Below are 12,071 nucleotides of genomic sequence, written 5' to 3'. Positions count from 1 at the left end.
ATTTCTCTAATGACCAGTGATGATGAGCATTTTTTCATATTTGTTGGCCTTATATATGTCTTCTTTTGAAAAGTGTCTGTTCATGTCCTTTGCCCACTTTTGGATGGGTTTGGTTTTTTCTTGTAAATCTGTTTTAGTTCTTTGTAGATTCTGCATATTAGCCCTTTGTCAGATGGGTAGATTGCAAAATTTTTTTCCCATTATCTTGGTTGCCGGTTCACTCTAATGATTGTTTCTTTTGCTGTACAGAAGCTCTGGAGTTTAATTAGGTCTCATTAGTCCATTTTGGTTTTTGTTGCCAATGCTTTTTGTGTTTTAGTCATGAAGTCCTTGCCTATGCCTATGTCCTGAATGGTTTTGCCTAGGTTTTCTTCTAGGGTTTTGATGGTGTTAGGTCTTATGTTTAGATATTTAATTCATCTGGAGTTAATTTTAGTGTAAGGTGTCAGGAAGGGGTTCATTCTGCTTTCTGCATATTGCTAGACAGTTTTCCCAACATCATTTATTAAACGGGGAATCCTTTCCCCATTGCTTGTTTTCATCGGGTTTGTCAAAGATTAGATGATTGTAGATGTGTGGTGTTGCTTCTGAGGCCTCTGTTCTGTTCCATTGGTCTATGTCTCTGTTTTGATACCAGTCCCATGCTGTTTTGATTACTGTGGCCTTGTAGTATAGTTTGAAGTCAGGCAGTGTGATGCCTCCAGCTTTGTTCTTTTTGCTTAGGATTGGTTTGGCTATGTGGGCTCTCTTTTGGTTCCATATGATGTTTGAAGTGGTTTTTTTCCAGTTCTGTGAAGAAGGTCATTGGTAGTTTAATGGGGATAGCATTGAATCTATAAATTACTGTGGGGAGTATGGCCATTTTCACGATATTGATTCTTCCCAACCATGAGCAGGGAATGTTTTTCCATCTGTTTGTATTCTCTCTTATTTCCTTGAGCAGTGGTTTGTAGTTCTCCTTGAAGAGGTCCTTTACATCCTTTGTTAGTTGTATTCCTAGGTATTTTATTCTCTTTGTAGCAATTGTGAATGTGAGTTCGCTTTTGATTTGTCTCTCTGTTAGTCTGTTATTGGTGTATAGGAATGCTCGTGATTTCTGCACATTGATTTTATATCCTGAGACTTTGCTGAAGTTGCTTATCAGTTTCAGGAGATTTTGGGCTGAGATGATGGAATCTTCTAAATATACAGTTATGTTGTATGCAAATAAAGACAATTTGACTTCCTCCTTTCCTAATTGAATACACTTTATTTCTTTTTTCTTGCCTGATTGCTCTGGCTAGAACTTCTAATACTATGTTGAATAGGAGTGGTGAGAGAGGGCATCCTTGTCTAGTGCCAGATTTCAAAGGGAATGTTTCCAGTTTTTGCCAGTTCAGTATGATATTGGCTGTGGGTTTGGCATAAATAGCTTTTATTATTTTGACATACATTCCATCAATATCTAATTTATTGAGAGTTTTTAGCATAAAGGGCTGTTGAATTTTGTGGAAGGCCTTCTCTGCATCTGTTGAGATAATCATGTGGTTTTTGTCTTTGATTCTGTTTATGTGGTGGATTATGTTTATAGACTTGTGAACCAGCCTTGCATCTCTAGGATGAAGCCTACTTGATCATGATGGATAAGCTTTTTGATTTGCTGTTGCATTCAGTTTGCCAGTATTTTATTGAAGATTTTTGCATCTATGTTCATCATGGGATTGGCCTGAAGTTTTCTTTTTTTGTTGAGTCTCTGCCAGGTTTTGGTATGAGGATGATGTTGGTCTCATAAAATGAGTTGGGGAGGATTCTCTCTTTTTGTATTGTTTGGAATGGTTTCAGAAAGAATGGTACCATCTTCTTTTTGTACGTCTGGTAGAATTCAGCTGTAAACCCATCTGGACCTTGACTTTTTTTGGTTGGTAGGCTATTAATTGCTGCCTCAACTTCAGCCCTTGTTATTGGTCTATTCAGGGTTTCAACTTCTTCCCAGTTTAGTCTTGGGAGGGTGCACATGTCCAGGAATTTATCCATTTCTTCCAGGTTTACTGGTTTGTGTGCATAGAGTTGTTTGTAGCAATCTCTGATGGTAGTTTGTATTTCTGTGGAATTGGTGGTGATGTCCCCTTTATCATTTTTTAATTGCATCTATTTGATTCTTCTCTCTTTTCTTTTATTAGTCTGGCTAGTGGTCTATTTTGTTGATCTTTTCAAAAAACCAGCTCCTGGATTTGCTGATTTTTTGAAGGGTTTTTTGTGTCTCTATCTCCTTGAGTTCTGCTCTGATCTTAGTTATTTCTTGTCTTCTGCTAGCTTTTGAGTTTTTTTGATCTTGCTCCTCTAACTCTTTCAATTTTGATGATAAGGTGTCAATTTTAGATCTTTCCTTGCTCTTCATATGGGCATTTATTGCATGAATTTCCTTCTAGACACTGCTTTAAATGTGTCCCAGAGATTCTGGTACATTACGTCTTCATTCTCGTTGGTTTCAAAGAACATCTTTATTTCTGCCTTCATTTCATTGTTCATCCCGTTGATATTCAGGAGTCAGTTTTCAGTTTCCATGAAGTTGTGCAGTTCTGAGTTAGTTTCTTGATCCTGAGTTCTAATTTGATTGCACTGTGGTCTGAGAGACTGTTATGATTTCCATTCTTTTGCATTTGCTGAGGAGTAATTTACTTCCAATGATGTGGTTGATTTTAGAGTAAGTGTGATGTGGTGCTGAGAAGGATGTATATTCTGTGGATTTGCCCTTGAGAGTTATGTAAATGTCTATTAAGTTTGCTTGGTCCAGATCTGTGTTCAAGTCCTCGATTTCCTTGTTGATTTTCTATCTCGTTGATCTGTCTAATATTGACAGTGGAGTGTTAAAGTCTCCCACGATTATTGTGCAGGAGTTTATGTCTCTTTTTAGGTCATTAAGGACTTCCTTTCTGTATCTTGGTGCTCCTGTATTGGGTGCATATATATTTAGAATAGTTAGCTCTTCTTGTTGTTTTGATCCTTTTACCATTTTGTAATGCCCTTCTTTGTCTCTTTTAATTTTTTTTTTGGTTTAAAGTCCATTTTATCAGAGATTAGGATTGCCACTCCTGCTTTTTTTGCTCTCCATTTGCTTGGTAAATCTTCTTCCTTCCCTTTATTTTGAGTTATGTGTGTCTTTGCATGGGAGATGGGTCTCCTGAATACAGCACACCTATGGTTCTTGTCTTTTTATCCAATTTGCCAGTCTGTGTCTTTTTATTGGGGCATTTAGTCCGTTTACATTTAATGTTAATATTGCTATGTGTGAATTTGATCCTGCCATTTTGTTACTGGTTGGTTGTTTTGCCCTTTGGTTGGTGTAATTTCTTCATTGCATTGTTGGTCTTTACCATTTGGTTCTTTTTTGCAGTGGCTGGAACTGGTTTTTCCTTTCTGTGTTTAGTGCTTCCTTCAGGAGCACTTGTAGGGCAGGTCTGGTAGTGACGAAGTCTCTCAGCAATTACTTGTCTGTAAAAGATTTTATTTCTCCTTGACTTATGAAGCTTAGCTTGGCTAGATATGAAATTCTGGGTTGAAAGTTCTTTTCTTTAAGGATGTTGAATATTGGCCCCTACTCTCTTCTGGCCTATAGGGTTTCTGCCAAAAGATCTGCTGTGAGTCTGATGGGCTTCCCTTTGTGGGTAACCTGACCTTTCTCTCTGGCTGCCCTTAGCATTTTTTCCTTCGTTTCAACCCTGGTGAATCTAATGATTATGTGCCTTGGGGTTGTTCTTCTAGAGGAGTATTATTGTGGTGTTCTCTGCATTTCCTGGATTTGAATGTTGGCCTGCCTTGCTAGGTTGGGGAAGTTTTCCTGGGTAATATCCTGAAGAGTGTTTTCCAGCTTGCATTCATTCTCCCCATCATCTTCCAGTACACCTATCAAGCGTAGATTAAGTCTTTTCACATAATCCCATATTTCTTGGAAGCTTTGTTCATTTCTTTTCACTCTTTTTTTGCTTTTCTTGCCTTCTCATTTTATTTCATTGAGTTCATCTTCAATCTCTGATATCCTTTTTTCTGCTTGATCTATTCGGCTATTAAAACTTGTGTATGCATCATGAAGTTCTTGTGCTGTGTTTTTCAGCTCCATCAAGTCATTTATATTCTTCTCTAAGCTGGTTATTCTAGTTAGCATTTTGTCTAACCTTATTTCAAGGTTTTTAGATTCTTTACATTGGGTTAGATCATGTTACTTTAACTCTGAGAAGTTTGTTATTACCCACCTTCTGAAGCCTGCTTCTGTGAGTTCATCAAATTCGTTCTCCATCCTGCTTTGTTCCCTTGCTGGTGAGGAGCTGTGATGTCATGGTGGGGGAGAAGTGTTCTGGTTTTTGATGTTTTCATCCTTCTTGCACTGGTTTCTTCCCATCTTGTTGGATTTATATAGCTTTTATCTCAGGTAGCTGCTTGGGGAGGCAGCCTTTCCTTTGTCTGTCTGCAGAGGCTGCCATGGATTCAGTGGAGCTGCTGGGTATTTTTCCTGTGTCTTATGTTTACTCAGGAAAATTAGGCTAGCTTCTGCAATGGTGGCTGCCCTTCGCCACAACCGAGCTTGTTGGTTCCTGGTCACTCTCTAACTAATGTTCTGGGTGTTAAACTCTGACGTGGGAGTGTTTTAGCCTACTAGGCTTTATGGAGGGAGACCCATCCTGCCGTATGGCCTGTTTCCCTGCTTTCAGTTCCCCTTCTTACTGGGGGGTAGGTAGCTCCATCATGCTGACTTTTTGACTTTCTCGGTGTCAGCCAGTGCTTCCGCCTAGATCTATGCTGACAGCCCTGGTGCCCTCGGAAGTTGCTGTTGTGCCCTGTTCAGGCAGCTCGCTGAGGCTTTTCAGCCCGGTGAAGATCTGTTCTGTAGGTTATGGAGGGCTTGGGTGGAGTGCTGAATCTGAACTGAAGTCCCAGAGGGGGAGATCTCCTGGTCCTCCGGTCCATTGCACGCACCTTCTGGGTGGGGCAGTGCCCCACCTTGCCTCAATTTGCCCTATTTGGTTTATACCCACTGTCCAAACAGACCCACAAAATGAACCTGGTACTTCATTTGGAATTGTGGAGACCACTTGGCTTCTGTTTCTCTCTTGCTGGGAGCTGTGTTCCAGAGCTGCCTCTTATTCAGCCATCTTGGGTCTCCCTCCCTTACTGGCACTCTACTGTCTGCTCACTTTTTTTTTTTTTTTTTTTTTGGTGAATGTAAAATGTTCTAAAAATAAAGTCTATTCATTTAAAGAATTACTGCAATATGGGCTTGGTGGGATTCAAGTGTTACTCTTATATCTTCTTACATCTTCATCTATGAATGTTAGTGAATGTGTGATTAGGCCAGTGATTCTGAAACTTTCGTGTGCATGAGAATTACCTGGAGGGTCTAATCCAACACAGATCGCTGGGTCCCATTGGCAGTTTCTAATTTAACAGGTCTGGGTTGAGACCCAAGAATTCACGTGTCTAACAAGTCCCAGGTGATGCTAATCAGCCACAGATAGGTGTAGGAGAGCTCAGCAGAATACCTTGCCTGCAAGGGGGACTCCCAGGCCTCCCTTCTATGGGGAGGGGACCACATAATTGCCAGGAAAGACTCTGAGACTGGCTTTCCATCACTGATCAGACACTCACAAGCCCTCCCTCAGGACCAAGCCCAGCAATTGGTTACTAAGGAGCTGGAGAGTCCGCACAGCCTCTCTTGCTTGGCTCTGTTTTCTGTCTTGCACCCTGAGGTCTGAAACAGATGACAATTCTGAGCTTCTCAAGTCTTAGTTAAAAATACCTCATTTGCCATAGGCCAGCCATGTGCTCACATTTCCCAGCTGGAGTGACTCCCCAGACCTGGGGCTGCCCTGGTGGAAAGTCTGTAAGCAGAAAATACCAGGTTAAAAATAGCCCTAGGGAGGCCCTTCAAAGCTCTCACACCCAGTTGTCCACTTTGGGTAAACAAGGCAGAATGGAAAGGGATCTTTCAGGCCAGAAATGACTGACGGACTGTCTGGCTGTGTCCAGTTTCATTTCCTAAAGAGGTTAGGACAAACTTTAGAGTATAGCTTTCTCTTTCTCATTGGCCTTTGTGGTTTTTTGAATTCAAAATCTAGACGTCGATAAACAGCTCTAATCTGGCCTGTGGTGATTTTTATTCTGCCTTCTTCTGCATAGCAATAGAATCATAACAATAGAATTGAGTTTCCCATCCTGGTTGAAACTAAAACAGAGATGAACCTGGGGCATGGTGGCTCATGCCTGTAATCCCAGCAGTTTGGGAGGCTGAAGGGAGAGAATTGCTTGAGGCCAGGAGTTCAAGACCAGTCTAGGCAACATGCTGAGACTGTCTCAAGAAAGAAAGAAAGGAAAGAAAGAAAGGAAGGAAGGGAGGAAGGAAGGAAGGAAGGAAAAGAAAGAAAAGAAAGAAGATGAAAGAAAGGAAAGAAAAAAGGTCTTTCCTAAGGCATCCTGGTGAGAAAGTGAAGTGGCCTCAACAGAGGACCTGGAAGATCTCACCTGTGTGTGCCTTGGTCAGTGGCCTGAGCTGTTTTATGACAAGCTCAGATTACCTGTTTGACTGGCCTCCTGGTAGCACTCTGTGTGTATTTTTTTTTCCTGTTGTTGTTTAGTATTACCTCTATTAACTGAATGTAAATAAGAGGAACAAAAATACTCTTTGGATAAGAGATATATATTCCTAACTAACAATATTCTCAAATCATTTCATGTCAGCCACTCCTAAAAGTGATCTTGTATTTTTATTCCTCTTTTATATATGCTTTAGGAGAAAAAAGGAGTTAAGAAAAAAAAAAAAGGAATAGCACTGAATGCTTTCCATAGATTTCAAAACTTTGGATTTTCCTTTTTCTTGCCCCTTGGTGAACAACTCAGTCCTGAATTTGTTCAGTGGACCAGAATAAGGTAGGTTCTGAGGTGTGGGGAGGGACAGCAGCATGCCAACCACATCAACAAGGACAGGTGGCTGGCAGAGCATGTTGGTGCCCAAGCAGGGTAAGGATGGTGTGTGTGGAGGTCAACCTCAGTTGGGGATCAGGGTCTGAGTAGGAGGAGGAAGGTGTCCATGCATGGGAAAGCCAGGGCAGAATGAGCATTGCATCTAGAACAGGGTGAGCACAGCGCCCACATGGCAGCTGGGGCTGAGACATGGGAAATTATAGACTGGGGGACTGATCAGGCAGTTAAATGCATTAACAATAAGCCAGCTTTCTGCCTGTTGGAAAAGGAGTTAAAAATATAGAAAGTATAGTAGATCTGGACCTCTGTGATATGAGATTGAAATTGGAGATATGGGTATAAATGTATGGCTTTCAAGTGTAAAGATAGATATAGAAATAAACACAGAGGCCTATGTGTATGTGTACATATGTGAATGTACACACCATATAAATACATTTTTCCATATAGTGGTTTCTACTGAGAGAAACCAGGAACAACACCACCCCAGGAAAAATGAGCACATCCTATGCATACCCGGGGTTCCTCAGATCTTGTTTTTTAAATGTCATTTTCTACAAAAAGGAATGAGGATCTTTGGAGAAATGGCTGATTCCAAGGGTAACGCAAGGCAAGTACCAGACGAATCCAAAACATCTTGTTCCAAAAAGCAAGGAAATGCTCAAAGAATGATGACGCACACAGCAGCCAGCTTTAATGAACTCCCATTGGTCAAATGGAGGGCAAATTGAGGATCTAAGTAAATTATGATAGTAATAAATTATAAACCATTGAATGAAATAGGAAAACAAGAGCCCATGCTTATGTAAGCAAATAAAAAGAGAAATGGGGGCCGGGCGCGGTGGCTCACGCCTGTAATCCCAGCACTTTGGGAGGTCGAGGCGGATGGATCATGAGGTCAAAAGAGCCACACCATCCTGACCAACATGGTGAAACCCTGTCTCTACTAAAAATACAAAAATTAGTTGGGCGTGGTGGCACACACCTGTAATCCCAGCTACTCGGGAGGCTGAGGCAGGAGAATTGATTGAACCTGGGAGGCAGACGTTGCAGTGAGCCAAGATCGTGCCACTGCACTCCAGTCTGGCGACCGAGCAAGACTCCGTCTCAAAAAAAAAAAAAAAAAAAAAAAAAGAAAAGAAAAGAAAAAAAAAGACAGAAAAAAAAGAAATGGAAAATTTGAAGGGATGGAATATTAACATGGTTTCAAAGTACCTCTCCACAAAATAATGTAACAATGGGAGGCTTGACTCACACCAACAGTGTCATGTCATGGATATGACTGTCATCAATAAAAGGACAAATTGATAGGATTCAATGAGAACAATGCAACATCACTTTTGTGTTATTTCTCCCAAAGATGCCTGAATTTAATCCTAAACCACAACTGAGGAACATTCTACAAAATAACTGGCCTGTAATTTAGAAAAGTGTGAAAGTCATAAAAGACAAGGAAAGACTTAAGAAAACTAAAGAGACATGAAAACCAAATGTAATTGTGATTCTAAATTAGATCCTTTTGGCAGAAGGGGTATTATTGAGACTAATGGAAAAACCAATGGGGCCTGAGAATTAGGTGGTTGCAATGTATCAATGTACTCTCCTCATTTTAATGGCTGTGTTGTGTTTAGGCGGGAGAATGTCCTTGTTTGTAGGAAATATCCATTAATATATTCTGGTGCAGTGAGGCATCTGGTTAGCAACTTAGTCTCAAATGGGTCTGAAGAAAAGTTCTTTGTATTGTACCTTCAACTCTTCTGTAAACGTGTGTGTTTTAAATTTTTTAAAAAGGAAAAAAGTAAGTAAATTTTGTTCAATAATTTCAGAAGATTTTTTACTTTTGTGTGTGTGTGGTTTTTTTAAGTTTACTCTAAGACAAATTTTATTTGTAGTCATGGACATTTTTTTTCTTTTTGAAAGTAGTGAACAATTTAGTATACTGTTAATATACAATTTAATCTTACATTTACAAGATGAAGTATTTTCCCCCTAACTTCTTCAACTGAAGATAGGATTATTTATAATCCCTTAATTCACATCCACAATTCTTAATTGTGTTTTTTTTTTGAAAAGGATAGAAGTCAATACATGAAAGCTAGGCAAGTATTAAACATTTATAGAAGACTCTTAAATTTGTCTGTTTTAATTTGGATCTGGAAGTTTGTCTTTTCATAAGCAAATTAGGTGCATCTATAATATCATACATAGTTTTAAACATTTATCATTTGTATGTTTGGTTTTATCTCAAAGTATAGATAACTTTAGCACTGGGAAGAAATGAGACAATTGACAGATGTATCATCATTTAAAAAATATTTTCTTGCTTGGGAATACCAACTGTGGAAAGATGTCAAAACAAAATTGAAAAATGTGGTGGATGGAACAATGGGACCTATAGTCTCAAAAACCTTCTTTTTCTTTTTATCAACTTCTTATAATTTTAGAAAATATTTAATTCTTAATACCTTGAACTCTGATCATAAGTATTAAACATTCAGTACAGTTTTTATTATAAGTATACATTAACATATTATTTAAAATATTTAAAACCATCAGCAAAAAGAAGGAGAGAAGGTAGATTATTTGATTATGACTGAAAAAATAATTCTAATAATTTATATATACATCCCTATAGTAAATATTTATTAATATTCCTCATCATTGAAGTATTTTCAACATAAGACTGCTCTCTGTTGTAGTTAAATTGAATATATTTTAATAAAAACATTAAAGTCAGTTTGTTCTTTTTTTACATTACCATAAATTGTTTACACTGTACTTTCTATAGCATCTTTTTAATTCATAAAAAGTATGACTCAATCTACAGCATTAATCACAATTGTCATTAAATGAACATTTGTATAACAATTGACCCTATTTTTCCCTTGATAGTTTGTGTATTCTGTAATAACAGGGACTATTGACTTGTCCATATTCTATTCCTACCTCTTAGCACAGTCTGACAGATCACTTTCTCATGTGTTTTAAATGTTTTATTGTGAGCTCATTTTTTGGGCAAAGGGCAGTTATAGAAGTGCAGAGTGGTTTGGGTTTGCTTCTGACAGGCACCCTAGTGGATTACAGGTCTGAGATCTACTTTTATATTAACTTCACAGCTTGAGAATTCTATACCTGCTATATAATGTAAATTTGTACCCAAGTCTGCTCATGAGACAGGCTTGGAATTTTTCATTTCTCGTAAGAGCTTATTATTGTTTTCACTTTTACAGGGATACATTGTTTTAGTCCTTTCCTTGGGCTAAGTGGAGCTTTCTAACCTCCCTTTCACTCACAATGTAGCATTGTGAAAGTCCCAGATTTTCCAGCTTTTAACCTAGGACTTTTCTCAGTTCTCTTTCTTGGAATTCAAACCCCAGACCCAAGCTCCTAGTCTGATGTCAGAGAAAATTTCCCCCCTCACCCTAATTTCCCTCTAACCCTAATTTCCAGGACATCTTATCCTCAACTTTTACACTTCCTGCTCTGGCTTTCAGTTTCCCCTTGTTTTCTTGCTCCTAGAAATTCCTCTTTCTTTCTTTTGACTGCAGCTATGTGTTTAAGCTGGCATGAGCAATAGTTGAAATCATGGACGACTCCATTGGAAAGAAGAACGTGTCAGGAGGGAGGAAATTGACACTTTCCGGAGTCAGGCACTTTTATACCCTGGACATTCCCCAAACCCTGGGAGATGGGGCTGTTTATTTGGCTTCAGGATTGTAATAGCAGTTTCAATTAGGATCCTCCTGAATGAGCTGTACAATTATTGGGAGGCATTCTGTATTTGGTAGCATTCTAATGATTGTAAGTTATGAAAACCTCTTAGAATTGGCTAAACCAAAGAAGAGGATTTATCTTAGGCTTGTTTGGTGTCTCACAGATCCTAAGGGCAGGAAAGCAGGCAGGTGCTAGGAAGACTAGAATTTGGAGGTAGAAGGCTCGTGGGAATTAATGGGAGAGAGCAAGCTTAATCATGGGTGTCAAGGTACATAGATGAGATGCAGGATGGCTCTGATCTTTGCTTCTGAATCAGGATCTTGTGAAACCCTTATCCAGTTAAGGCGAATGGGATCATTTCTCCTCTCCTGTTATCCTTCCCATTTTGAGGAAACTGTGATTCCCTCCATGTCTCTCACTGCTTCTGTCTCCTGCTTTTTTACCTAGGAATGATTGGTTTCTCACATTAATCTTGTTACTCATTGTAGACAGATTGTCTTTCCCTGTTTTTTTTGTCTCTGTTTATCTCCTCTTCCTCTAGGAAGGCCCAGTTGAGTTTGCAAGAGTTTAACTTCCTTCTTAATTTAGTCATTTTCCATCTGTATTTTTTGTAGTTTCAGTAATCTTTGCTGGATTTGCTTTTAGTTTCTCTTTGCTTTCTGGCCATGATCTTTTTCTAACTTTCTCTTCTAGACCTCCTTTGTGAAGTCTCCCATAATGAGAAATATGAGATCAGTAGTTTCTGGATCTGCCAAAAGCTTTCACGTTCAAGTAAATCTTGTCTACCAGTATCCTCCTGAGTTGGCTAATTCCCACCCAGAAGGTGTTCTCCTACCATATCTGCATCTAACCTAGGCTTGGACTCTATTATTGTCCAGCTCCCATTTAAATATTTTTCATTTTTGCTATGTCTTCCCTTTTTCCTAATTCCATAAATTTTCTATTATATTAGATATACAATACTTATGTACCCACCTATAATATCTGCATCAGGCTGAAACTTGATGCTTAAGAAATCTTGGAGAATTTTATATTGATTTTCCATATCTTACCCTGTCCAATATATCCAGATTTTCAATAGCTGCTTGGCATCGTTGTCCAATCTTTTTTTTTTTTTTTTTTTTTAAGACAGCGTCTTGCTTGTCACGTAGGCTGGAGTGCAGTGGTGTGGTCACAGCTCACTGATTTCCTGGGCTCCAGCGATCCTCCCACCTCAGCCTCCTAAGTAGCTGGAACCACAGGAGTACGCCACCACGCCTGGCTAATTTTTGCATTTTTGGTAGAGATGGGGTTTTGCCATGTTGCCCAGGCTGGTCTTGAACTCCTGAGCTCAAGTGATCCACACTCTTTGGCCTGTCAAAGTGCTGGGATTACAGGTGTGAGCCACTGTGCCTGGCCAGTTGTCC

General features: G+C 39.3%; 1 protein-coding gene across 7 annotated transcripts in view; it reads left to right on the top strand.

Annotated features, from left to right (window-relative positions):
- The window catches only part of CORIN (corin, serine peptidase), a 289,036-nt gene that overhangs the window by 13,052 nt on the left and 263,913 nt on the right, over positions 1-12,071 (top strand). Inside the window, exon 1 of one of the 7 annotated variants that reach the window (XM_012441079.2) lies at positions 5,942-6,017. The exons of the other annotated variants lie outside the window; for them this stretch is intronic. The gene's annotated coding sequence lies outside the window, so the exon portion shown is untranslated. Of the gene's footprint in view, positions 1-5,941; positions 6,018-12,071 lie in introns of those variants that run through there. 7 annotated transcript variants of the gene reach the window in all.

This window comes from Aotus nancymaae, unplaced genomic scaffold (genome assembly GCF_030222135.1).
Source record: "Aotus nancymaae isolate 86718 unplaced genomic scaffold, 86718_ANA_hifiasm-v0.15.2.pri h1tg000006l, whole genome shotgun sequence".
Lineage (NCBI taxonomy): Eukaryota > Metazoa > Chordata > Mammalia > Primates > Aotidae > Aotus > Aotus nancymaae.
The sequence above is the reverse complement of the archived record's forward strand: the minus strand, read 5'-3'. Positions and strand labels throughout refer to the sequence as shown.